The sequence below is a fragment of the Harpia harpyja genome, chromosome 13 (assembly GCF_026419915.1).
Source record: "Harpia harpyja isolate bHarHar1 chromosome 13, bHarHar1 primary haplotype, whole genome shotgun sequence".
Classification (NCBI taxonomy): domain Eukaryota; kingdom Metazoa; phylum Chordata; class Aves; order Accipitriformes; family Accipitridae; genus Harpia; species Harpia harpyja.
Window position 1 is genome coordinate 16506567 of NC_068952.1, and position 26799 is coordinate 16533365.

Consider the following 26799-nt stretch of genomic DNA (forward strand, 5'->3'; position numbering starts at 1 on the left):
TTGCAGAAAGTTTCTTTCTAAATGCGTTAGCTTACCCCTCCTCCCCAGCGCCCCGTAACAACTGTTGGAGAGTTTTATAGGGAAGCGGCCTCTCATATACAATAGAGACCCTGTTCCTGACCTGGGATCCCATTACACGCTGATCGTACCTGCCCGGGAGCTAGGTGGAGGCATGGTGATACAGGACTGGGGAAAGATTGCCTCTCCATTAATCGCCGGCCGTGCCCCACCACGCTCCGGTGCGCAGGGCGCTGGCGTTTGTGATGACTGGACGCCGGGCATTTATTTCTACTTGATTTCCTGGAGCGTGTCGGGGTGTTTCATCCAGGAGAGGAAAACGTGTAAAAGTCAGAGACACTTCGCGTGATTAAGCGGACGCTTATCACCCACGCGTGCCCATTACACACCGCGTTAAGTTTACTGACCCTGCGGGGTAGGAACCCGTATCGTTTCCCTTCCTTTTCGGTCTACACTTTTTTTCTGTAGACCGAAAGGCGAGGGAGACAGATTGTGCAAGCTGGAAGGTCGGGGGAGGATGAGCGGGTGAGACGAGCGAGCGGAGGGCGATGCGGTGCCTCCGCGGGAGCGGTCCGCAGGCTGCGCGGGCGGACAGGACCGCCGGAGCGGCGGCGGGCACTGGGGATCGCCCAGGTGAAGGCACTAGGGAGGAGCCTCCCGGCCCCAAACTCAGGGCCGTTTCCATGGCCTTTAATGTTCCCCTTTTGCGCAGAAATAATAATTAATCCCACACGTTCCTTCTACGCCATTTGCAGCCCTGACAGGAGAGATGTCTGCAATTGTGGGCTCCTGCCGCGGTTCCGTTTTAGCCGCCCAGGCGCGTCAGGGATTTAGCGAAGCCACAAGTGACCGGGCTGCGGCTCTCCGCCTCGCAGCCTGACCCTCCGCGGCCGATGGACGGAGCCTCCGTGCCGGCCCGGGCAGGCGTAGCGGCCGCCCAAGGGGACGGCGAAGCCAGGGCGGCGGCGCGCAGCGCGGCGGCTCCCGGCGGCGGCGGCGGCTCCCGGCGAGGAGCCGCGCCAGGACTGTGGCCGGGCGAAATGCGGCGGGGGAGGGAGGCAGGAGGAGGAGGAGGAGGAGGGTGGGGGCAGCGGATCAGCCCGCGTCCAGCTCCCAGCATGTCCGGACGCCCGTGCGTATCCGCCGCGTATGTCCGTATTTTCTCGAGTGCGCTCCGCTTTGGAGCTCTGCTTGTCCTCCTACCTGTCCGGGCTTTTCCCGAGTGCTGCCATAAAGAAGCAGTGGAAAGCAGGCGGCTCCCGCCCTGGATCCCCCGGGGACGCAAAATAGAGGCTTCCTTTCCAGGGCAAGAGAGACACGGCTCAAATTCGTTTAAAACAAATTCTGCGATGTTGGTGACGGGTCCCTAAAGCCCCCTTGCATGATTCTCCTTCCCTCCCTCCCTTTACAAAACGAGCCCTCGGCCGCTTAGTGCCTCGATGCCGGCCGACTTCTGCAGGATTCAAACTGTGCTTGTTTGTAAACGAAAGCATCTCCATCTCAGGGCTTCCTAGCCAACCTAAGCGGCTGGATAGTTCGCAGCCGCAGCTGTAGCGGACGTTCACGGGACGGGAGAACCTATCCACTGCAAACGTTACTCTGAGCAGAAACGGCGAGAGAAGCACAAATCCCCTCTCCCACCCCCGACCTCTGCGCACACACCGTGTGCCTTTCGCGGAGGAGAATATAGCGTCGTTCCGCTCCCTCCCGCGATGGGGACCATGGCAATGGAGAAAAGCGCTAGCGAGGTCTGAGCTGCAACCTCCCCCCCCCCCCCCAACCTCCCCGCTACCGCGCTCGGTCGCCGCACGTTTATTAGGGATATACCTGACTCCGCTTCCTTTCCTTCCATCTCATAACCACAACGGTTGAATCTGAACGGGAGCAGCTGTTCGCCCTAGCAGGAAAGGAGATGTCAAAACCTGTTGCATGGACTTAGATCTGAGAAAGTGTCTTCTTAGCACCCTAAAATGTGAGTATAGAATCTACACGCCAGCCCCTCCGTAGGCGCTTTCACTTTAGGCTGCCTTAGCCAGGCTGCAGCTTGCGTGTAAAGCTAGTTCACTTCCCAGAGCGCTGGGCAGAGGCAGGGCTAGCCCCTTCCCGAGCACCCTATATCAGCTTGCATCCCAGAGCAATTGCAAATTAGTGACATCTGGTTCCAAATTCTGTATAACTGCTTTTAACTTTCGGGAAAGAAAAAAATCTTCCCGTACATGCTAGAAGAGAGAGCAGATACTGGCTGCAAAGCCACGGCACGGGGCGAGTCAAGTTGTAGTGACTTGCGAGGCAATCAGGCGATCGGGCAAGGAGCTTTTTTTGGCATTTGCGAAAGAGCTCATTCCTTGCAATTATATTTCGGAGCAGGAGGCGCGAATCGCCTGCTAACGTTTGCCCCCAGTCCGACGGGAACATTTTGCCTGGCCGCTGCCGGGTCTCTCCGCTCAGTCGCGGTGAAAGGTTTTATCTGGGCCGACCGAAACTTGTGCACGGCCCCGCTGCCGCCCGGCGGAGAAGCCCGGGGCTTCATCCCGGCCCCGGCCCCGGGAGTGACTTTGCCGAGGCCCCACTCGGGAAGCGCCTCACCCCTCCGCGCAGTCATTGCCGCGCGCGAAGCAGCATGCGAGACCGTCAGTGTCAACACAATCATTGTGAAATAGGAGTGAAATAAAAAGTCGTTTTAATCGTAATGCACCTTTTATTAACCGGGGCACAGACTGTCTGAGGGATGGGGCGGAGGTCGGGGTGGGGGGGAAGGCGGGCATGTCGCTTCCAGGAGCCTTTCATTGCCCGTAACTGATTCGTGTCCACGAGTGAGTGCCAAGATCGCGCTGCAGTTACCTGAAAATCTCCTTCTCGGCTGTGCCGTGACCGTCTCCTTGCAGGCAGCAGCCTGTGTGGGAGGCTGCACGCCCGCACCGTTCCCATTAAAGACACGAACCGATTCACCCGCACTCCTGCCCCGCATCTTTCCGCAAGCCCCTACGACCACTGCCTCTGCGGCCCCCCTCACCCGTTCTACAGCGGCGCAAATGCCGCTCGCCGGACTGGGGCGAACCCCCGGCCGGAGAGGCGGGAGGCAGAGGGATTGCTACCCACCTCCCTTCGCCCACTCGCGCAAGGCTGAGGACACGCACGCTCCTGCCAGCCGGCCTCGGCTCCACGCGTGGGAAGGGCAGGGAGACGGAGCCTCTCCGAGGGGCGCTTTTATCGGCAGGAATAGCGAACGAATGATAAACCCGCAATCTTCACTTGCCAGAATGAAACACATCTTCCCCGCAGATGTCCACTACCGTGGCAAGGACTGTAGGGAGAGCAAGCGAATGACAAACAACTCCAAGTTTTCGTTTCTTTCCTTTTTAATTTTTTTTTTTCTTTCTGGGGGGTGGGTGCAGTATGCTTTCCCACTTAAAATCGGTGGGCTTCAACGTGGCCGAAAGCCTGCCACAATTAACCTGCTACTTCCGCTAGCTTTTTAAAATGAATCACAGCGACCTTTGCCAGGATCCTGGGCCTACCTGGCCCCCACCCCCGAACCCGGGGGGCTCAGCGAGTTTCCCGGGGCACCCCGGGCGCACACGTTTCTCCCTGGCGGCACCCGACCCCTTCAGTCGGTTAAAGCTCGCCCGGGATTCACGGAGGCAGTTTGCAACCCGGAACCGGGGGTTGTTCCCCCCGCCCTCCCGTTATTTATTCACGCTTTTATTTATTTTTGCGTTTTGTTTAAAACCCGGGTCCATCCCATCACAGATGGCACTAAGATCCTGCCCCGACTGAAAAAGAAAACACGACGGAGGAAAACACTGCGCGTAACTAAATTAAGGCAAAAAACAATAGCTTGTTGTTCCGTGATTTGGGGCGAAAGGAATAATTCAAAGCTTTTCCTGCGCGCAATGCGCTTTTCCTCAAGGGGACCGGCAAAGGATTTCAGATATGTAGCGGGTAACTCGATTATGCTAACAAACTCCGCTTGAAAGAAAACGTTGTTGGGCTGCGGGGCGGGGAGCGGGGTGCTGTGGGCCGGGGGGGGGCCGAGCCGGGGCGCCGGCGGGAGCGGAGCCTCTGCCCCAAGGAGCGGCCGCGCTCCCCGAGCCCGCAGCTCCGCCTGTCCCCTCCAGCCCGGAGCCGTTTCCCGGCCGGCTGGACCCGAGATGCTCGAGTAATATTTTCGAAGGAGGTGTATTAATTAGGAGATCGGGGGCTGATGCGGCGTGACTGTCTGAGCTGGCCCCGGTGAACTTTTCCGCCCCCCTCCTCCCGGCCGCCCCCCGGTGAAGTGGGACCCCGGGCGCGGCACTGTGTCCCCAGCTCAAGGCGCTGTAACCTCCCGCGCTCCCCACGTAACCCGATAGCCCCCCAACCGGCTAATGCGGCCTGTCATGATTACTTTTCTATTACCCCTTCTCAATCTCGGGCGCGAGATTGAGAGTTTTCACTCACTTCTACGATCAGCACCCTCCCGACCGTCACCCCCAGTATCGATATTTATTTGGGGCGTCCCCTCTCCGCGGCCCACAGCCAGGCTCAGATCCCGCGGAGGGGACAGCCGGCAGGGGGGCGGCTCGGCGGGTTGGGTGGCGAGGGGGGCCCGGGCCGGTACCCACCCGGCCCCCGCGCCGCTGCCGGCTGCGGGGACCGCCTCAGATGCTCCGCGGCACAAGGGGACTCTTTCAGCAGACAGCGTACAGTTTACAGACAAGACAACAACAACAACAAAAGGCACATATGGTTAAAATAAGGAAAGAGCGAGCTTTCTGCCTTAGGGGATTGGCAACAACTAGCCAGAAATGCAGGGCATTGAATCTAAACTTCTGGTGGGCTTCTGCGGGATTGACAACTTAAATCACACTACAAGCATCAATTTGACAATATTTGTAAACTTCTTGTTTCCAAGGATCTTCTTGATCAGAGATAGACCAGGTTGGTATGAGCTTGAGCCACGGAGGTCTTTTTTTTTTCCTCCTCCTTTCCCCTCTTCCGAGTTGATGAATAGCGATCAGGTTTCTTTTAATGGCTGCCCCCTATTCTCACAGCCTCCCACAACTAACCCAAGAGCCTGTTTCCTCGACCTCAGTTAATTCCGCTGATTATTCCAAGATGATGAGGAAAGCACGAAGATTGTCCACTCTTCCTACCGATTCAAGGCATTTTTGTTACCGTCTCCATCCCTGGCTCACGGGGATTTGACGGGGGGAGTATTTTTAGGAACAGGCTGCCCTCCCTTCCCCCCTGCCCTCCCTCCCCAGGCAGCTGACAGCTTCGGGGTCTCAGCCATGGTCTTGCCGCTCCGTGGGTACTCCATCCTCGCCTCGGGGGCGGTGGGGGGGTAAATACAGGCACCCTTCGCGCAGCGGCCCGGGGTGTCTCAGGGCGGGGGCACCCCCGGCATTTCGGGGGCCGCCCAGGTGCCGGTGGCGCAGGTGAGGCCCGCGCGCCCCGCGGCCCCGAGACCCCACGCTCTCGCGGGGGCCGTGGGGGGGGCATCCCTAAGGGGGGGGCGGGCGGGGGTAGACCTCCGGCCGCCTCCTGCAGCGCCAGCGGGAATTTGGACTTCCCCCCCGCCCCGGGAAGGAAAGCGGCTCCCCCGGCCGCGGGTTGGGCTGAGGCCGGCCCCACGGGGCCGGAGGGGGAGATCGTCTCCGAGAAATCTCACTAGAGGGCTCTAATACTCAGCTCCGACGGCTGCGGAGGGAAAACAAGGCTCCGTCCTTAATATCCTTCAGTCTTCCAGATAGACTCGGCCTGGTAAAGTCTCCCCCAGTACTGTCAAAGGTGGTTCGCGGAGGCCATCACCATGACAAAGAAATCCTTTGTGTTCTTAAGAATAGCAACCTCCGACCCTGCCCTACCTGCAAGTCAGCAGAGCTCAGGTCCCCGTCCTGGTGCATAATGGTACAAGAGGGTTTTGGGGGGTCCCACCCTCTTCTCTTTCCATCCCATGGGCAAGAGAAGGAAGCGCAGTCCCTAAAACAACCAAAGCTCCCATTTTACCGTGGGCCCCAGACACAGGTATCCTTGTCAAGAATCAGGGAGCAAGCACTATTTACGCATATGCAGATCCCCCCCCCCCCCCCATAGAAAGAGATTGCATAAGTTCTTCCATGCTCTATGGAGTGTAGCCGGCCCATAAACACATCCATCGTTTAAATTCTGCAAGACTGAGGCAAGCTGAAATGTAATGTGTTAGCAAGTAATACACACAGAGATATTGTCAGACAACACTCACTGATTTAACTGGAATCTGTTCCGGTTGGGGAGTTTTTTCCTTTTAAATAATTGCTATTATTTGCTGTTGGGAGTTAAAAAACCCAAACAAACCAGTATCAATTAAAACCAAAACAATTATTGGTTATAAGGGAAACTTCATAATATTTCAGAATGCATTCAGTTTGGTTTAACTCCCAATAATTTTTGTAATAGATAGGTAAATTGCCTTATTTGCAGAAATTAGGAAGTGCAATTTAGTTTACTTGTCATGTCTTGCAATTCTCTCAGAAGCTTTGCATACAGATCAAAACTACAGGAAAAGCTTTGTGGAAAGCTAGATAGTTTAGATAATTTAACATCAGTTTAAAGCTGATCGACATTCCAGTGGAAAATTTGCTGCTTCTGAACTTGTGACAATGTTCTGTATTTTCCTGTGTGGATTGTTTCAACCTCCTTTTTCCTGGGTTAATTCTTTTTCTGTCCTTTGATGTCTTCTTCCCTTTATTTCATAGGTTCTTGAATCAGCTCAAATAACACAGCGGACCTTTTACTTCCCAGAAAAAACCCTGTAATTTAAACAGACCTGGTATCCCATTTAATTCTTTTTTTTTTTTTAATTTTTGTCATCAGTTTTATCTTCCTTATAAACAAGGACTTTATGACTAGACTAAGATTGACTTTGTTGCTCATTTAAGATGTGGAAAAGGCCAGTCCAGTGAACAATGAATTGGTTTCAGTTAGTTAAGCCACTTCAGCAGGCAAGACTGAGGCTCTATACCTTACTGGTTAAGAAACAATCTGCTACTGGGGTACCATACCCCACATCCTATTTCCTCCAATAGCCTAGTCACTTGTGCATGGTAAGGTGCATGAAGGGCACATCATCTCCACTAGAAGTAGATGCTAATGGCAGCAAACACTGCTGCTTTGTAGTGTAAGGAGAGGGCGTGAACTCAAGCACTAGCATGCTCCCAGGCACAGCTTTGGCTGTGATCCCTCTAAGGCAGTGCTTGGGGGTGCCACGCACACCAGGGATCACATCCAGGGTGCAGTCTGCACTAGATGGCACCTGGTTTGACTCCCTCCATCCTGCACTATTCCAGTCCTCCAACACTCTCCCAGAAGTTTTTGCAGTCCCTGGAATGCTTCCATGCTCTCAGTCCATACCCTCATTCGGCTTCATGCTATGAAAATATCACCTGTACAGTTTACAATGCATCCCTTATATTATCTCTGATACTCAGAACTAAAACCCCACAGGAAATAAGTGTTTTTGTGAACCACAGAGGCACCACTTGGGACCCAAAGACCTAGTGACAAATGTCACTTAGCTTCAGGGCCAGAGAAGGGTTCCCAGACCTGTTGTTCTTAGCAATAGGGACATAGTTCAAACATCTTTGCAAGACGGGACTTAACTTCCCACCTTCTTGAGACTCACTACTTTGTCCTTCTTCTAACAGGGTTTAATCAGTGCTTAAGTAATTTTTAGGTGTTTCATTCTCCCCATAAGCTGCAGAGGAAGCCCAGGTACTAGGCATAGGGCTGAAGATTTCACTGAGTGACAGTGATCTGCAAAGCATGGGATTCTTGTGTAACTACCTCTCAATTTTTCTATATCTGCTACCTGCTACAGCCAGAAAACCATCAGGAAATTGCTCATTAAAGTGTATGTGTACACACAGACACACGCACACGCATATATTTACGTGTATTTGTATATGTCTAGCTGTTTTAATTAACATTTGTTTAATTTTACTTCATGGAAAAACAGACTGTCATTTCTTTAAATCTAAACCTTTTCTTAAACAGTAGGATAACCACATCGGAGTAATATAATCTGATAAATATTTCCTTAATTTTGAGGTCTTCACTTCAGTCACATAAGAGAGATTGTGGGAGAAAGGAATAGAGCATGAGAGAAACTGGACAAAGCTCAGGAAGAATTTTACAGAACAAAAGGGTTTTTTTTCTTTCTTTCTGATCAACATTCTGAAACAAATACAGTTGTGGGTGGGGGTGATATGTTCATGTTTATTTTCAAGTGGAAGCAGGTTGGCAGCAGCATTTGGCGTGCATTGAAGAAGTCTGGGAACTGGGCCTTACAGTCATCATAAAGAAGTGATTTTCAGCTTCCAAGAAGAGAAGAAAGTAAAGAGGTATAACTGGGTGAGTTACATGAGTTATGATGTGGAAGCTGTAGTGTAATGAGCGTGTTTAATGCACATAAGGGAAGGAAAAGTACCCAGTGCCAAACTGGATGCCAAACGTGGCTGGCAGAGGTGAGTGAGTGGTATGAATTCAGCAAGGAGAGGGCCGTGCCTGAAGATGGTTCTCTTAATCCATCAAACTGTTCTTTGAGACATTTGAATACAGAGGATAGAGATGGGGCCATTAGTTTAGAGGATCAGGGCAAAAAGAATGAACAAAACCTGCAAAACAAAAGAACCAAACATGGTCTGGGCAACATCCCAGAGGAGGTTGTAGATACACAAATGATCCTGGGATTGCCGGAGGCCAGCCCAGGATGACTGCAGTGATCTCTGGTCTTAAATAAGATGAAGTCCTCAGCTAGATGAGAGACTCCTGGAGGGATGGGAGAGTATGAATTTCATCAATAAGACATCTCTTTTCTCCACAGCTGCAGAATGTATGAGGACACTGCATCATGGGGGAAGGTTTCAGCTAGGGAGAGTTCAAGGAGTCAGAGGGTGTCTGTGGTCGCCTCACAATCCTCTGTGGCCTGGTGCTACAGATAAGGAGTAAGGAGTCAGGAGCTCTTTTTATTTTCACACACTCATTTTCAAAGGCAATAGCTGTATTTTCTTCCTCCAGCTGAAGAAGGTGCAGAAAATCCCTCTTGGATAAATAAGCCATGGCCAACTCTAAGGTAGATGTATGCAATATAAATCTAAAGCACATCAACTACATTCAGGTAATTAGAGGGCTCGTAGTTTGCCTGACATTAGTGAGTAATTTGGCTGAGTGTTTCAACCTCACATGACAAACACCTTTATGTTGATGAGTGATGCACCTCTGACAGAATTTTGAGAACATCTATGGACCTCGTTCCCATCCTGTCAAAGATGCTTTGTATTTACCATCATTAATTATGTAATCTGTTCAGCCTTGTAACGTGTGTCCAGAGAGTAGGAAAGACTTCTGCTAGCTGCCTACCCTAGCTGTGTAATAGGGGAAATACCCCGAGCACAAAGAAGTTAATGGAGTGTGACAATGTTAATCTCTGTGTGTGGCTCCCAGAAGGTCTGAACTCTGGGTCAGGGTTCTGAAGAAGCTGAAAGAGTAGGGGGAAAAGAGGATTTGACATGAAATAAGAAGTAGAAGGAGGTTTATGAAAGTCAAAGTCTGAAATCTTTCAATGGTGTTGATGAACTTCCCTCAGGCATCTTCCAATTAGGCATCTGGCACACAGAGTAGCAGACCATCTAGGATGGCACAGATTTTGGCAGTATTATGGGACTAATATTTTCACAAGGAGGAACTGTTCCTGAACAATGCAAAAACCTTTTGTCTTCAATGTCAGGCAGGCATTTTAGGAAGAAAAGTCACATTACTATTAATTATGACTCTTTTAAATTGATTCTGTATTCCTTGGAGACAAGAAGATGAACATTTATGTCTCTGGTTATGTCTCTTAGAGTATTCTAAAAGCACCAAAGAAGTGCAAGATCTTGTTCCTGGTGTATATTTCCTTTGGGCTAGTCTTTCAAGACTCCAAAGGTGTTGAGATATGGTCGATATTATGTAACCTTCAACACTAAAGCAGATGTACATCATTCTTCTTTTGAGAAGTCTTATTTGATCTCTGGAGACCCATAATCTGATCCTCGCTCAATCATTCTGAGCATAAAGGGAACTTTTCCAAGGCATTATAGAAGCAGCAAAGTTTAAATGATCATTATATGTAGAGTTTGATGAAGCAGCCACTTTTCCTGCCATATGTTAAATAAACAACTAGTTACTGTGTACTATGTGGTGATGCAGGCTGATAATCTGCTGCTGAATAATATGATGTTATGTCAAGACTTGAACTATTTCCTTATATAGTCCTCAAGAAATAGGATTTTTTTTTCCCACATCTGAAAATTCACCAGCAAATATGCAACCAATCAAATCTTGTACAGATGCTAACATCCAGATGTGTGTGTTTCTGTGTGGAAGTAATCTGTAGCTAGCAGAACTCTTGGATAGAGAAATCCTCTAAAAATACAGATTAGGCACACATAAGTTAAATATGTCTAACTAGCATGCCAAGAATTTATAGTTTTATGAAATCTGTATTAGGTACAGAACTCTCAATATTTTCTTCTAAAACCTTTTCATTAGTGTACAAAAGGGAGAATGTAGATTTCTTTAATAATCAGCAGAACCTTCCTATTTCATGTACAACAAATCAAAAAAACCACATGACCTTACTTCCAAGGGCTAACCCTTGCCCTCTAAACTCCCATTAGAAGTTAACACTTGAGTAATCCTATCTTTTAATGATAAACTCTACAATAAACCCGTGCAATTAGCAATAATAATGAATAGTAAGTTTGCATGTTGGGTGAAACTTTTTGAATAAGACTGTCCAATATTTGCTATGCTAAAAATCCAGCAGTACTGGATTTGACCATTTAGATTGACAACTTAGATTCATAACAGAGACGGGAAAGAGTGCAAATGTAGATTTGAGGTTTTTTTTTTAAATGAGAAAATACCTATATCTGAGGAGTCTTGTGTCTTGTTCAGCTTGCTATACCTTATATCCTCAGTAAATTAGGAGGGGCTATTTTAAAATCAGAGAGCCACAGGGGGTCAAAATCAGATAAAAACTCAGAGCTGAAACCCAGGGTAAATACTTGCAGGAGTTCAAGCCTTCATTCCTTACAAAAATTCCATTTAAGTCAATAACTTATCAGCCAGGGAAAAAAAGGGAAGATTTCTCTCTGTGTGCCTCTGTTCTACATGTACATATATTACATAGATGTACGCATGGACACATACACACACATATGTAGACTTAATCTTTTTATAAATACGGGCTTCTTTGCGTCTTCTCATTAAATCGATGGGAATTTTGCTGAAACAAAGAGTTCCGAATATTGCTGCATCAGATCTATTTCTTTGACAAATGATGAAACATGCAGTAGAGTTGACAAGCACATCCTGTTGTGGTGAAGCTACTAACCATTTGGAGACTGCAAACAGAATACACTCTTTATTGATGTCTATGTTAAATTCTTTCATTGCCACCTGGTTTGTTGAAAAATTTGGTAGAAAGGTAAGTATTAATTAGATTTTCTGTCATACCTTTACCGATGACTCGGATGATTTTACACAATTGGTGTAAAACCAACTTGAGTGAAGAAGGCCAGTGAAGAAGGAGGAAAGTCAGCAGGAAATAATACATGTTGCAATATCCATTTCCACAGAAGTGGATATATAACATAGGAGTTTTTTGCACTTCTCTTAATGCTCCCCACTGCCATGCCTTACATTAATCTAGTGTCTGCTTAGTAGAGATAATGAGTAGCTTTTCATTAGTTAAAATCTATGACAACATAGACAGGGGAGAGGAGTGATCTCTTCCCAAATGCAAAGTACTAAGCATTCATATTCACCTACAACAGAAAGGTGAATCCCCTTTTTCCTGTTGAAATAATATGCCCCAACAAATGGGAGAACCACCACCAAATCCCATGAGAGCCAGTGGGAACTGGTTTTCTCTGTTCCTTTGTGGCTGTGTTTGAGTTACTTGCAGAAATGGGCCCAACTTAGATATTAACTTCATATTGAGAAGATTCACCCTTTTGGACATGTCAAAACATAGATTAATCTGAATTTAGATACTGGGTTCAGAACCAAGCAAAGCTGCAGGAGATCAAATCCAGTTCTAAACTCTGGAGTTCAAGGGCAGATTAATTTAATTCTAACAATATGGCCATTCAGTATGCTGTTGGTGCTCTCCTTATCTGTTTCCAGTTCAGAGACCCAACATGATTACCCGAACTGGTCTCTTATTTGAGAAAGGCTGAACAACCTTGCCCATGAAATCCCCCTTTCCTTGCCTCACTCCAACACTATGTATTTTTCATGGACAGATGGTCATTGATGGATCACATTACTTTCTGGGTATCTTCTGACAGCTGTTCAACCTCAGAAACAAAAAGGAGCAAGGGAAAACTGCCAAGTCCATTTGCTTTATGTGACTCCCCACTTCAGTCACACAAGAAAAGGCCTTGCCTCTTTAACCTGGGCAGTTGATGCCTGGATTTTCTCTTCATATGTATCCTCTAAAACTGAATCATGGACTTGAGAGTAAACAAACTTAATATGCCATGTGCTTCCTATTTGTTGAAGGTATCAATGCTGAAGCTCCGTTGGCATGCTAAAATGTGAACATTTTTACAGTGTAGCAGGTTATGGAAGCTGCTCTTGATAAATTCCAGTAACGGCATTTTACACTCCATGTGCTCCTTTCTGTGAATGACAGATTGCCGTATTAGGTCCCTAAAGAAGCTCCTGACAGGGGTGATTCAGCACACGAAGAAAGTGGAACACGTGTCTAATTCATTTTTTCTGCATTCCATAGCACATGTACATGGGACTGCGATCTCGTTCTCTCTGATGTAGCAGAGCAAGAAAAAACTCTGTTCAGTGTAAGTTAGACACTTCTTAATAGCATCAGAACCTCTGCTGATGTAAACTTAGAAACAAACATATGGACATGTTTACCTCTCCTCCGCTCTCAATTGATTCTGAAGGTATATGAAGAAGTTGTTCACCAGAATTTTTTCCTCTTCGCTGCGCAGTAGGAAAAGGGACCATGGCAGACAGACTAGAGGTAGATGATGTGGCTTGCTGGATAGTAGGGATTAGAGATTAAACAACCTCCCTCAGTAACTACTAGAAGTCTTTGTGTTGAAAATAGAGTTACCAGGCAAAAATACCAACACATATTCTGTATTCTGAAGGTGCTTTTTACAAGAAGACAGTTTAAAACCTTGCCCAGTAGGACTCTTCCAGGCATAGAAATCTCTGCTGGGTTTATCCGTTCGGTGGAACCAATGGGAACAAATTTCAAAGATATAAATGTATAATTGTTTGTGATTGACTAAATACCTAAAACCAGCACATAGATCCAGTTGTAAATACTAGAAACACTGTGCCTGATTTAGAAACATAAGAATAACCCAAACATTTCTCAAATGCACAGTTTTAACTTTGCTCAGATCTCTGTTTTGTGCTTTATTCTTCAGCGTTCAAGTTGGATGTATGAGATTTCATTTCAAGTTTTAACTTAATGGCTTCACTTAAGAAACAGGAGAAAAGGAAAATTATATGAATTAAACATTACATATGATTTGGCGAAGTACTTTCAGGAATTCCATAAGCAAGGGTAAAAAAACTCCCAACCCCCCCACAATTGCACAGAGTTAGTAGCAACAACGAATAGTGCAGTTACCATCTAAAAGTACACACTTTTCAGTCAGTCTTGGCTGGTGAAATGTAGAAGCTTAATGTGGATTACACTTTTTAAATCTTTCAACATCAAAAAACAGAAGAGATGTAGTGTGTTTTTATTTCAGAGTACTTTGCATGCAATCTCAAGATAAATGGGAGAGACTGATTGTGTTTGTACCTGTGCCAGACGTTGTCGTTAGATATTGCTGTTTTGTTTCATCAGCCAGATGAACTTACCCAGGGACATCGATCAGATACCTACATTTAAAAGAACACACTGTCAAATTAGTGGATAGAAAGAGCACATTATGAGAGACAAATTATCTGGCGAAAGATTTAAAGACTGACTCACTTGTGTTTTGTTTCATTAAATGTGGGGTAGTCCCCTTTCATTTTCCATTCAGCACGAACATTCATGGGCTCCATTACAGTATCAGCCTTATAGCAAACTAACTGGCTTGGGATACACATGAGCCTCCTTGGAAAAAATACAGCTCCCCTTCTTACAGATGCTAGATTACCTTAAAATGTGGGGCCTGGGCTAGGCAACCCCACTGGCCTTCGTGGAGAGACTTCTGTCTACTCCAGTAGCTCTCATGGCTGCAAAGTCGCCTGATGCACTGCAGGAGTCTTCCCAGGTGGTCAGGCTGGTGGCTGCTTCTCCAAAGGGGAGGGCTTGGGATGGGGAGGGCATGCATCCACCTCTCCAAAGGACACAGAATATATTCTAAAGAGGAAAACACAAAAAGCTCTAGAAAAACTATCCAGACATTGTCTTTCCCCTCCTCCCTCTTAGATACTCTTGGAAGATAATCTTGATTCTTGCACTTAGGGCCAAGGGAGAAGTTCATGGTGAAGGGGCGAGGATCAGGCTGGAAAGTGAGCACACATGAATTAGGGAGATCCAGAGGAGCAGAAAAAAGAAGAAAATGGGTTAGAAAAAGCTTCAGGAGTTACAACTGTCAGTATTTAATCTTTACTTTGGTAACACCGGGTAATGTTATTATTCAGCTTGGTTAAAAGCCCTTGCTCTTCAAGAGTTTGTCAAAGATTACTTTTATAAAAAATGTAAACAAAATACACTCTAAACACCTTGTGCTTTGTGTCTTTTAAATCTTTGTCTTAGAGGTAATTTCTTGCTGTCTTAATTATTATACACTAAGCGTTTCTAGACAGAAAATACTTCTGCTTTCTACTTGATACCTATATGATATCCATCTATGTCTCTCTATGTATGTATTCATATATATGTACAGAACCCAGCAGACCCTGGAGCCCACTTCCATCCTGCACAGCAAGAGTGGGCCATTGCAGGCCCAGGCAAGAATTACACAACTCGGGCACCTCTGTGCATTTTCATCTCAGTGGCAAGTGCTGAAAGGCACTTGCCTGATGTTGTGAGGAAGTCCCAAGGTGGGGTGCCTTGGGAGAACCATCTGGCTGTAACTGAGGTTTTTCCCCACATGTGGTTGCCTGCTTGCTGCCCTCTAAGTAGCAAAACATTACTACTTTGGTGTAATATCATGGTCAAAGAGCACAACAGGTCATTAAGTGCTTCAGTTGCATGTTGAGGCCATGCTTACTTTCAAGCCCCACACCTTATGTCTCTTGAAGCTAAGCAAGCAGGCATGGAGAGGGTTCACAGCAGGCTTTCACCCAGTAGAGACCCAGTGTTACTAGTCTTATTCTTAGCCTTATTAGCCCTCTTGGTCATCCGTATACTAGAGCACTAGTGTGTGCTCCTTGCTGTCCTGGCAAACAGGTCACTCATCATGCTGAGTAGGAGCACCCCAAATCTTGGCAGTACCCAGACAGCTGCCATTCCAAAGCCAGACTTCATGGCTCAAACTCACACTTTGTAGAGAAAGTGCTCCCTATAAACTGTCAGCTTTGAAACCAAACACTTCCACACCTAGCCTACACCGTAAATCAAGCTTTGGTGCTACTTTCCAGTCAGCTCCATTACACAAGTAGTCTGATTTAGTTTTGCAGCAGAGATGTATTTCAGCTAAAATGGTATTTTTATGTGGAGTGGGGGATAAACATGACTATTTTATTCATGAACTGAAAGGCTATGAGATGGTAAGAGACAGGCATAGGGAGTTGCGGGTGCAGTACCAAATCCCCACCTGGCTGTCTCAGTACCCGGGCTTGGTGCCTGGATTCACTTATGTTCAGATCTGCAGCAGCACCACAACATATCAGAACCTCCCATGAAAGCTTTCACTCCTCATATCCAAAAAAGACATTTCCATTAATGCATGTGAAATTTTGCCCTAGGTCTTTTGAAAGTGAAAAGAGCCAGCCCCCAAAACTACTGTACCATCCTTGGTCCCCAGAAATGTTAATTTATCATTAAAATTATTGAATGGCTGAGATGTATTATTACAAACTTGAAGTATTTCCTTTGATTGTTTAAAAATCTCTGTTTTAATTTAAGTCATCTATTATTTTTCCCTTTACAGTTTTGAATGCTGCATCTTACCATATGTGAAACATTTCTTAAAGGTGTCAAAGTGACTTGTCATGGGTTTGGAATGAGAACTAAATTAAATGTCCATACTGTAACATACTTATATAAATAATGAGATATTCCAGTATAAACCATTCATTTGGCAGTCATTTCTACATCAGCAAGTACTAAGTGCTATAGAATTCCTGCCTAACTTTGACACATGCAGAGAAAATCAGGAAGGAAAATGTGTGTGTTTAGAATTTTATAGAAAAAGACAGCCCCTTGTAGTCCATTGCCATGAAAGTATTTCTAGCTTTTTTGGAAATAGTGCAAGAGGTTTAACAAAATACTCTGGATTCACAGCAGAATGCTGGAGCATTCAGCTGCCTCCCACTGCACTCCCAAACTTGTTTCTGTAACTTAGAAACAGAGAGGGTGGAAATGGATAACAAAGTCATTAACAAGCGCAAAGAATGATTTATTATGGGTGATATAGTGTCACTGCTTTTAAGAAAAAATACATTAAATAAAAATTCTTCATAAAATAAAAAATCTTTCCTATTGAACATTGCGCAGAATTTGCTTTATTAGTGTTTTATATCACCACATTGCGAGGTCTGGCATTTCTCGTCCAAACAATGTTTCAGAGTGCTAGCAAGGCTTGTGGGCTGCAGTACAAACCATGTTAGGAATATTGCTTTTAAAGAAACACAACAGTAGCAAAGCCCCTTTTGCTAGGCCTCTGGAAATATTTAGCACTGGAGGACCCTTTTATCTTGCATCAGCTTCACAAACTTGCATCGCACCAGGCTAACAACAATCAAAAATCGATAATAGAAATTTAGTTCCAAACTGTCTTTCCAACTGCCTAACTGCTTTAAGCCAGTTTTTATGTTACAGGTCTTTCTCACTCAAAGATCCATGCACACATACTTTGAGGGCTTGAGAGGTAAATAAACCTTGTCTTCTAGATGAATTTTATCTCCAGAGAAAGGGCATCAGGTATCTGTTAAAATGGCATCCCGATTTGTTGGCAGTAGGCCTAGGAACTGATCCTGCACCTACTGAAGAGCATGTCCCAGACCTCCAGGCTGACAGAGGTGTAATATCTGGCCCAAAGCGACCACAGACCTTTCTCACTAGTAAAGACACTGGACATGCTGGCTGGGACGTGAGAGCAAGCTTTTGCTGGCATCAGGCATAGAGTAGCTGTCTGTCTATCTGTGTTTATATTTGCACATGATTCATATCCAAAAACTTTAACCAATGCCTAGAATGATCTCTGAAATCTGTCTGGATTACAAAATAAATAAATAACCCATTCCAATATTTGTCTATGCCTCAGTGACTTAAAAGATTAAAATAATTTGGCATATGATGTAATCAAAGTTCATAAATGTAGCTAATAGCTTGTAGCTTTTCAGATTGCTTCATGTAAATGCAGAAGTGTTTCCAAGTAATTTACAGGTGCATTGCAGTTGCTTCAAAACCATGGTTAGTTTTTGAAATCACAAGCTTTCAACCAATAATTTGATCTAGTGTCAATCTTCATTTAATCATGCAACATAAGATCATTTTATGTTCTTATTGCAACCGATAGCTGAAGTTTATGGGCAGGAAGCACAAGCCTTCTACTGCACTCTTCACAACTGTGTCCTCAGCCTGTCATGAAGAGAAAAAATCTCCCTGTAGTGGAATTTGGGGAGCAGCAGAGCCCCAGCAAGGGTAGTGGTGTGCCCATGCCACCCACCTGTGGTCTGGGTTGCACCTGTAGCACATAGGAGTGCACGATGCCACCAGGTACCCCAGATGACTCAAGAGTGCAATAAAGAGGAATTTCACTAGTTGTTAAATTGGACTCAAGAGGTACTTTGGGATAGGAGATATTAGCTTCTTACATTCTCTTTGGCGTCCTTAACGCACCCTTGCAATAACACAGCAGGATTTTTTCCCCTCCATCTGCTAGGGATAATTTACTGACAGTTCATTGCTCACTTGGCCATGGGTTGTATAGATTTCATTAATTAAACATCTATTTCTGTAAGGATTATAGACCTGTATGAAGCAACAAAGTTGCTATGAGCTTTTTGCTTAAAATCCTCACAGGCAATCTCACTAAGTTTTCCCTGATCTGAATGAACTCTGTTCCTATGGCTTAAGAATATGTATCAATAACTCTAGGGTACAAATGTGTGAAGGGGTTGCAATTATCCTCAAAACAAACATTGCAAAAAAAAGACACAAACTAAACCATAGAAAAACATGGTTAAGGCACTCCAATTTACCTTGTCCAATAGTGACTCCATTGCATAATGATATATTTATGATGAGTGCATAGCAGAGTTTGAAGTCTTATTTTTTTAAAACTGCTTAGCTTTCACCTTTCTTTTTTTTTTTTTCCCCCTTAATAGTGTCATGACTCAGGGTGGAATTAAAACACAACTGGAGCCATATTGCACAAGCAGGTTTTAAGCAGATTTGTCACAGAACATGGTACATCCTACAGCCTCATGGAAAAAACCCTCTGAGCTCCTGCTGCCCACTCCACACTAAACTGCATGAACACACCAAGTGGTACAGCTGTGGAAAGGGATTTCAGTGGGTACCGAAGCACTTAGGACCGCTGCTCCACCGTCACTTCAATGTTGGCCAGGAGGTTCCTGTTTCAGAGGCTGTTGAGATGTAAGGGATGAATAGGGGAAAGCTGATTATGTATTGGCTACTGATTCCAGGACTGCAGGGAGGTAAAAGTCAAGTAAATTTCATTATTTTATTACAGTATGATAGTCTTTTTAATATATTACACTCTGAAGACTTTTGCAAGTCCCAGAGCAATATTGTGGTATGTTAATTTGAAAAAAATGCATTGTAAGAGATTTCATGGAAATCTAATATTTTCTAGTGTTAGCATTTCTATTTTTGTGCTGCCCTGCTTTCCCCCAACATTTTATTTCTCCATTAATTTTAATTAGGCTCTCACTGGATTTCAAGTACAGTTGAAGTACAGAAATGGGAAAGGTTCCTTGCCAAGATTGACCAAGATGTGGCAGAGATACACAGTCCCACATCCTCCCACCCTTCATGTCTAAAGGTTTGTGTTTTCAATCCAACACATACACACACACACACACAGATTCAAACACTCATGGAATCTGTAGTGTGCTGACAAGTTCTTATATTAATAAGATAGTTATTTATCAAACAGCAACACAGACACCCAAATTTCCCCTTGGCTCTTAATACGTTGCATCATGCTATTTAAAAAATACCAGTGGTGTCAGATTCGCAGCGCCAGGAGAACGACACAAAGGGGCACTAAATCAGCGTCACTGGCCCCTGGCAACAGCTGGCAGAGGGAGCAGTGCTCTCCAAGCCAATGAATACAGCCTCCCAAGCCAAAGTGACTTCCTGGGGCCATGGGCATCCCAGTCGGCCAGGGAAGCTCTGAGGTGGCTCTTCTAGTGTTGTGGTCAGTTTGACTTCCAGCAGGTCACAGCGTTTGGGAAGAATGAAGGTGGTATTGTATTACCCATGCTCCATGGACCTGGCTTTGGACTAAGCAGGGTCATGCTGGTCAACATGTATGAGCCCTTCATGCATTTGGTATTCTCACCATAGCTAGACAAACCACTGGCCATGTCCAAATGGAAAATGCATAAGACATTTGTAAGAGAGATACTGTTTCTATCAGAGATGTGGAATATGAGTGGATCCTTAAAATTATATATTTGTTCTAATTACTAAAAATACATTCTTCTGCATAAAGTGTTGGAAAGAGGTGTTTGCTGCAGCCCCATTCAAGGCCATGTTTGACTGTCATTTTAAAGGGACAAGGCACACTGTTTCTGCCTGAAGCTACGGGGAACTGGCGCAATGCCACTTTCACAAGGCTGAACAGGACAGTTTCTGGGCTGTCCCGGGTAGCACTTCAAATTGCTTTTCAGTTCAACCCTGAGGGATATGTGTGTGGGAGGGTGTTACAGGGAGGGGACTCCTCCTGGCTATGTACCTACCCCTTACCCACCTCTTGTGGGACTGCCCCCTTCTTATTTCCTCAGCTATCCAACAGCACACTTTCTGCAATGTAAATCCCACTCAGAGCACTTCTCTCCTCTTTGCTGGCTAGGGGTAAGCAATGTGGTATTTCCCTCCCCACCACCCTTTCTGTAACACCTGGCCAAGGAAGAGAGAGGAGGCAAAAAGCCCCAGAGCCATGTCCTCTCCCTCCTCTTCTCCCACCACCTGGATGAGGGAGAAGGGGAAACGCTCACAGCCCTGCTCCTCAGCCACATCCTTCCCCAGCAAGCCTGGGGCAGAGGCTCAGAGTAAGAAGTGTGGCTGGGGCTGTAGAGCTGACTTGGCCACTGGGACAAAACTTCTTGCTGTACAAGCTGCTATATGGGGATGATAGCTCTTTTGGGTGAAGTTGTTTTGGTTTTAATACTATAGAAGTACTGTATGTCCTTGTCTCAGGTGCTGAGAACTTTCCAAATTCTCTCAGGATCACCCCCTACCTCTTAGGTAGACCTTAGAGAAGAAGTTTACCATATAGAAATGCAAACTTACACAATTCCCCACTACTCAAAAGTCCTTGAATGGGATCCAGATGATGCAGGATCATGAGAAAGAGAGACCAAGCCATGGTTACAGTCAGGGTGTGCTCCAAGGTCACTTCTACTCACACAAATATTTACTTCCAAGAGACGCAGAGATATACATTCTGCAAGACATCGCATTACTTTCCAGTATTTGTAATCGCCTGATCAGTGTTTGGTTGATCTGATAGCTGCCTGAAGTATAGGTTACAATGAGTTATCACACTTTTCTGGCACACTGAGTAGAAGGAAAAAGCTGTGAGAGAAATTATCTATAGTCCTCAATTGCATGAACTTGGAATGGCAGACAAGTAGATCCATCATTTCCATCTGCAGAAGGCAGCCATCTTATATCTCTATGATCTTTACTGCGGATAAAGGTGAAGTAAACCTCTTGCCTTACAGGAAGCCCTCTGTCCCCTTGGTTCTGAGGATAAGCTCCCCTGGCAGTGTAACAGGTATAACAGTGAAAAAGCAGACTTTTATTAATGCCTCCCAAAGAGAATATGCATTTAATCATATGCTTCATTTTAAGCTTGTGCTTGAACTTCGATCACTTTTTAATATTGGATGTTGACAAAAATGCTTTGTGGGATCAAGCCAGTAATTCATAAATGTATTTATAGCTATTATTTCCCAATTCACTCAATTTCCAACTAATTCTTATAGGCAAAGAGAAGCACAGGGTTTTCTGTCACTGCTAGGTTTCCACAACAACAAAGGTCTCCCTTCAGTCTCTTTCCAACAAGATTGGATTGATTAACTACGCTACTGTTTATTTTGCTGTACTTGCCAAGTATATGGCAATGCAGAAATAGGAAAAATTAGCCTAATGTGAATATGTGGACAACAGAGAATGCCAGAACAAATATCATCCCTGAACATGCAACAATTCTCATTTCATTTCATTTCAGGACACCAGTGTTTAAGATGCACCTCCCAGACAAAAAAAGAAAATGTCAGTTTCTAATTCAAGTTGGCCATTTTGTAACAAAATATGTTGAGAACATTTATCAGCAAATAGTTTTGCTTGAAAAGTAGATTACACTTTTTTTTTTTTCCTCAGCAGAGCCAGATTTTCCCAACAGGAATTCTGATGGGAAATGGAAAGATGTGTGTTCAGAAAAGTAAGTATGGAAAGCTGGAGATGCAGGATACTTTTGGGACCTTAGGATCTTGTCTTAGGATTAGGATCCCAAAACAAACATTCAAACTTATACTTGTGTAAAGAACGTAACAGATTTAGGGAAGACAGGCAACTGCAAGACAAGGAAAAGAAATGTTTCTTTCTGCTTCTTCTTTTCAACTTGATGTTGCATGTGGAGAAATACTGAAGAGTGCCAATGAGGGAGGGCAAAGGTGGTGATCTTCCATGCTGGAAAGCCAACTCTCTTCTCACTTTTCCCTTTCTCACTTCCCTCACTGTAATTTTATATACCCATCAGTAATACTCTAGATATGCACCTGGACACTTTGGCCATGAACCTATCATCATATATGGATGTCCTTCAATTTCAGTGAAGCTTTTCTATGGATGCACACAAGGAATTGAGGCAAGCAATGACAGAAAATAGAAATTTCTGCAGCCATTTGCTTTCAAATTGAACAGTGATCCTTTAAATAACAATTAAATCTCTTTTTCTGCTGTAATACCAGTAGCATCCTCAGAAAGTGGGACTGAGATCAGAGCTGAGATTCAGGATGTGTACTGCATAGGCAACATGATTACCTATTTGCTATATATCCCAACCTCACACACACAAAAAATTCTGAACACAGCTATTACTGACGAAGTTGTAGGTAAGAGTTCAGATCAAATCCTAAGAGCCACCACTGGACTTTGAATGGTTTGGAGCAGAGCTTGCAGCAGTATTTCATACTCAGTTCTTATAGCAACAGTGGATCAAATCAAAAGCCTGTTTCACATTTTCTTTGAATTATGAGAGTTCAAAATCCAGATCATAACTTTGCTGTTCAGTGGATATACATTCATTGGCATTAGTGTTTCTGAATGGATTAACTCAGCCATTGTGGAATACAGAGCCTGCAGTTTACTTCAAGGTAAGCATGAGCAGTGTCAGAGCAAATATTTTGGAAATTTTCCCACAGAAAAGGCTCACTCATGGAAACTAAGTGTTCTGTAGAAAAGCTATGAATTTGATAAGTCTATTGAAAGAAATCCAGTAGGCATCTGACCAAAACCTGGCGATTTTGCAGTCAGTTCACCTATCTTCCTTTTCCCTCCTAGACTCTACCAGCCTTCATGGGCTCACACAGCTCCACAGAAGGACTGGGAAAAAGCAAAGGCAGTTTTGGGTTTCTGGGGAGCACGTTTTGGACTATAACTCAGAAACTTTCACACTGACAGTACTTGACTCTCCCTCAGTTGAAGTACTGTAGAATTTTTGGATGCATTTTCAACAACAAAGATGAAAATTTCCTCTCAAAATGTCTCTGTTCTCCCATAGAGGAAATTCATTCTTGACAGGTAACTTTGTGTCATTGTGCCAATCCACCACAGCTCTGCCTGAGCGGTCACTCAGTGATGCAGAAGCTCAGTTTCCAGGTCACTGAGGTCTGTGACTGTACCACCAGGATCAGATTCACTGGGGAAGGTGAGCTCAGCGTGTGCTCCGGCTTCCCACGACACACTGGTGGGAAGGGAGTTGTTCAGGTCCTTGGGCTGGGACCAACTCCTCTCCTGATTTATCCTAAGACCAAAGAGGCTTCAAGGGCAGTATCATAGGGGTTTTTTTTGTGTACCAGATAGAACTGCTCAACAGAGGCTACCAACTGTGTCACAGACCTCCAGACAGCTATTAGATGGAAATAAACATCAGTGGTTACTGAGACATACTAGATATAACCTCATGACCTAGAAATGGAAGGCTTTCTATAGAAACCATTTACTCAAGCAAAATTATGCCACAAGAAGGAATAGGCTTACTTTTCACCATGTCTATTTATTAAAACCATTGCTAACTTGTTCCTTGATATCTTGATTTATGAAGTTTGTGACAAATTGCTTGCTTAATTGAAATATGTCAGGTTTCTAAATACTGAAGTTAATTATCCCTCCTTTTCTAGTGGAGACTGACCTTTAATTGTACAATATTAATCCACATATTGTATGAATTATGTGAAATATCCATTTTGTATGTAGAGAGAGAGACATGCATGTGTTATTGTAGTAGAGTACAGTTACATAATTATTTTTAATTTAGGATATCAGTTTAATTAAATACTTGCAGAAACCAAGCTTTTTCAGGAAATTTGCAATTACAATCAATTTGAATGTACAGCTACATTAATATGGTGACAAGCCCAATAATAAAAACTAAGTAATTATGGGCAGGTGCTGAACAGATGTGTAAATAGAAGGTCTCTGCATGGAAAATTGTTATATATCATTTTGAAAAGCAAAAGAAACCTGTTATCCATAGCCATTCATATATGCAGTTAAAATCAGTCACAAAAAAGTTAGTTCTTTGAATTTAGATAAATCATTTAAAAATGTGTATGGCACTTACGCTTTCATTTTCTGTTTCTGGAAAGAAAGTCTAGTTGATTGAAGACTGCTGCTCTACTGTACTCAAAGAGTCTGCCGCACTATTGAAATATATTCTTCTTTCAACACATTTATGATGAGTGGGTTTTGAGTTTGGAATGATTTAAGAGTTAAAACAATTCACATTCCATATTACAAATTGAGCTTTATTTAAAGAAGAGGAGATGCTAAGAGTGGTTTAGAGTTGTTTGCTCAAGTTATCAGATTGCCAAAAGCCCAATTTAGCCTCCAAATAGTTGGAAAACAATGAAGTTGCATTACTACTATGAATTGCTTTTAGATAGATTTACAGTGGGTGGTTTTGTTTTTTTTTTTTGCAAACCAGTATATTAAAATACACTTTTTCAAGTCTTCTATTTTTGTGTGAGATGTCTTCTTCTGTAATGTGTTAGAAACAATCATATCTGTGTTGTAAGCAATTAAGTTAAACTGAAATGGTTTCTGTAACAATCATATAGAAATCCCAAGGAGAAACTAGCATCTAAGGAAACATGCACGTGAGTCAGCCCCCTGGGTGGAATGGGATCCCCTAAGCTGTCTATGGAAGATCACAATGTCTAAAGCAGCCATGTCTGAATGAGGGGCATGTCTAAACTAGACTCTTTCAGGAACTTAGAGGCTTTATTCCAGACTGCAGAGATCTGCCTTCCTCTCCTCAAGGTTCACAGCCCTAAAATGGATCACAGTGGCCAAGCCAGGCCCTTCTCAAGCAATACTCGAGGAGAAGTAAGGTGCTTTTTCTCATTCTCAGGAATAGTCACTGCAGCTGTTGGCACTATGGAAAGCTGTGAGAGGCAGCTGGAGTTGTGCACTATTCTCTTCCTTATTCCACCATGTGCAGGGCCACCATCTTATCTGGAAAGGGAGCAATAATTGCCATGTCTGGAGTGAGATTGATAATAAAGCAGTACTAGTGCTGCTGCAATAAAAACTGTCTGGACAGCTTCCACTCATCTATTTCATTTGTAAAGGGTCAAACTTTAAAAGTACAAACTTGTATTCCAAATGCTCTATGAAATATTTCAGGTGGGGAGGGAGAAGTGGGAAACGTAGCCTTGCACCCTGCAGATATCTGCAGCTGAATAGTCCCCATGGATCACATAAATGGCAATAACTTCTATACTGTGTGCTGGTATAGTATTCTTCTATACTACCACAAGGCAATAGTCAGCCTGCAGCCAGTATTAGAGCAGAAAGATGACACCATTAGGTGTAACAACATTTACCTTTCCCTCAAGTCCAGACTGCAAGATACTCCAGGCATTGTCTGTAGAAAATGAAAAATGAAGCAGTATTTGTTTCCTAAGAAGAATGAACTAATCCAAATCAGCAGGGAGGACAAACCAGTCTCAGTTTTACAGTGGAAATCCTCAGGAAACTTACTGCCACCACGTGCTAACCTTGCTACAGGAGCATGGCTGAAAGTATGGGCAGCCTCTTTATGCTAAACATGCCTCAGCTACTGCACAGAGGAGGTTTATTTTAATGGAAGACTTTGTGTCTCCAATCAGAAAGATTGGAACACAAAGATTTTGTCTTTGTCAGGGGAGCATCTAATGGTTAGTCAGATTTTAAATAGGAGTTGTGAGAAAGAGACGAGTGCAGGATTTGGCCCTGTATGAAGTCTGGATTTTCTTTCTTTATTACATGGGGCACAGTAAGGCAGCATATAAAACAAACCTCAGACATTCTGGTATGGAGAGATTTTGCTTGTCCTTTCAAAAAAAGTGGCCTGGATTCCCTGCATCTGTATAGCCAGCACACGTGCCTCCTCCAACTTCTGCTTGCACTCCCTTTCCAACTGCTCCCATCGTCTCCCAGTTCATCCATGTTTGGTGTCTGAAGAGGCAAAAGGGAGATTTCAGAAGAATTTAGGGAAGATCCACAGCACAGGTGCAGAGAAACACAAGCCAGCTCACCTGCAAGGGCAGTGCAGAGATAGTCCTCATGACCCACATGAGTTAGCATCAGAAGCAAGATTGCTGCTTCAGCACCATGCTGAGCCGACCTGGCAATGTCCCCTTCCAACTGCACCAGCAACTGTGCATGACTCCACAGCACACTGGGTTAGTGTTAGGGCAGGAATCTTTACAACACAGCCCTTGCCACACAGAGAAGCATACCTCTAGGAGTAGATGTTTAAGTTGCTTTGGCCCCTCCAAAAATCTTTGAGTGATCAGAGTACTTGTGGCCTCTGTCCCCTCTGCAGAGAACCCAGTGCCTTCAGCTGTGTTTTAGTTGTGTGGGAATTGTTTGAGCTCACTACTGTTGCCACAGCTGCTAAAGGAAAACATTTAGTTAAAGATGAGGGTAAGCACACATTATAGATGTAAGCATATGGCTGTCAAGCTGCTGCCCAACAGCTTCCATAGTTATGTGGCACCTTATGTTATCCGAAGCACTTGGAATTTTTCAGATAACAAAAGCTAACGAAGATAGCTATTATAGCTTTATGCTGCACTTGCTTCCTGATAGAGTTGCCAATCCAG

At 44.6% G+C, this 26799-nt stretch overlaps 1 long non-coding RNA gene across 3 annotated transcripts; it reads left to right on the plus strand.

Moving 5' to 3' along the window:
- The first annotated feature begins 1807 nt into the window (after positions 1-1807).
- On the plus strand, positions 1808-24560 carry LOC128150290 (uncharacterized). Of its 3 annotated transcripts, none has more exons than XR_008238012.1 (5): positions 1808-1990; positions 8268-8391; positions 18559-19238; positions 21812-21869; positions 22991-24560. It is a non-coding gene; the product is annotated as an uncharacterized LOC128150290 (long non-coding RNA). The 3 variants fall into 3 exon arrangements; XR_008238011.1 differs by lacking the exon at positions 1808-1990 and adding an exon at positions 4607-5438; XR_008238013.1 differs by lacking the exons at positions 1808-1990; positions 18559-19238; positions 21812-21869; positions 22991-24560 and adding exons at positions 4607-5438; positions 17119-17474.
- The last annotated feature ends 2239 nt before the right edge of the window (positions 24561-26799 follow it).